Source organism: Elaeis guineensis, chromosome 12 (genome assembly GCF_000442705.2).
Source record: "Elaeis guineensis isolate ETL-2024a chromosome 12, EG11, whole genome shotgun sequence".
Classification (NCBI taxonomy): domain Eukaryota; kingdom Viridiplantae; phylum Streptophyta; class Magnoliopsida; order Arecales; family Arecaceae; genus Elaeis; species Elaeis guineensis.
The window spans coordinates 27,226,256-27,228,002 of record NC_026004.2 but is presented as its reverse complement, the minus strand read 5'-3'; positions in this window follow the sequence as shown (position 1 = coordinate 27,228,002).

Here is a 1,747-nt window from a genome sequence, read left to right as displayed (position 1 = left end):
GAACGCATGCAACAGCAAACACAATGTGCAAATGGAAGAGCTACATCGGAGTGTGTGAGCTTAAGGGTGGTGTAGTGGTTGAGGAAAGAGGACGATTCAGCTCCTACCGAATCAAAGAGAAGATTGGGGAAGCCCCATCTAGATCTACCATACCATAGGGTGTAGGGGGAGAAGAAGGTTGCCAGGATTGCTGTTTGTAGAAAGTGGGAGGACAATAATGAGAGAATGGAGTTTAAGGAGGTGATGAGTTAAGGAGAAAAATAATGATGAATAAGAAGTGGCATTATGTCCTCTTACTAAAATGCAGATCGGAATTAGATTTAATATGCAGATTTAAAATGTAACATGGTTCACCACTAAAATCATAATATAGTGGAATGATAGCTCTCAACATGGATCTGTGGTTCTGCTATTGCTTAATGTAAAAAGACTTGTAGGAAAAATAGTCAAATGAATTCTTCAACTAAGGTTTTGTAGGAATAGCAATACAATTTAGTGAAGGAATCTGGAGGTACAAGCTTGAGATCCAAGTCTAGAGATAAGCTCAAGGTGTAGTATTCCTATAATGAGTACAACTATATTAGATGAGGATGTCTGTAGCATACATAGATAAATATTGGTGGGTCTCTGGATGTAATACTGATGTTGGAGATGTAGTCATAGTCTCCCAAGTGATATGCACTTTAAAGGTGCATGGAAGTCCTTGTCACATTTTACCCAAAATAAAGATTATTTTGACTCCATGGTAAAAAAAGGTGGTTTTGCTTGTGAGAATTGTGGTATGGTGACAATGAAGATCTAAATATTTTGTGAGAAAAAAATCTAAATGCTCGATAGAGCATTGTGCACTCTTTATAGGTGTAATATTTAAAAGATGCATAGGAATTTGATTTCACTTGATGTACTAGACTCCAAAAGCAGCAGATGTTTATAACGAGATAGAATTTTAAAGATATCATCTGTCATTATGGTGCTGATGAAGGGTGAGAAATCTAGTAGCATATTGCTTGATTAGAAATATAGTTATAGGTGTAGTTCTGATAATATTTGTGGTAAGGTGAGAAACATCATACATGAAATTATGTAATTTTCGATAGATGATAATGTACTGTCACTTTTGCTGCACTCATGGATATTATTATCTCAAGGAGTTTTCTTATAATATAAATTCTCGTAGTCAGTGAGTATTTGAGCACTTAATACTTCAGTTCATAGTATGCTAGAAATTGATCGATCTAGCTGATGCATCCAGGAGATAGCGTGTTGTAGACTTCTATTGATTCTCCTAATTGGTTTGGTGTAATCTAGGATAGAGACCACTGGGATGTAAGTATTATCTAGTTGGATCTGGACTCCATGGTACAACCCAAAAAGAAATGTGGGTTTGGTATTATAATTTTATGAAAGATTTTCCATGAAGTTGCTAGTAGGATCATGAGAGAGAAAGAAGGTGGATAGAGAAGAATAAAAAGAAAGAAAGGAAGAGAAAAGGAGGAGAGGAGGGAGAGATATTGGATAGCTCAACTTGATTTGGCTTGGCTCGAATTTGAACTAATTTTGGAATTGTTTTAGTTCCTAGGTTCTTTTTGCTGCTGCTAAGTTTTCTCTTCTAGTTTTTGAACTAAGTTTACCATGCTAATTATCTCTTTTTAGGATATTTCTTTTATAGCCTATCTTGTATGATTTTTTTTGTAAAGCATGCTTATTGAAAGGTAAAAGCATTGTAATTTGTCTTGTAGTTAGTTAT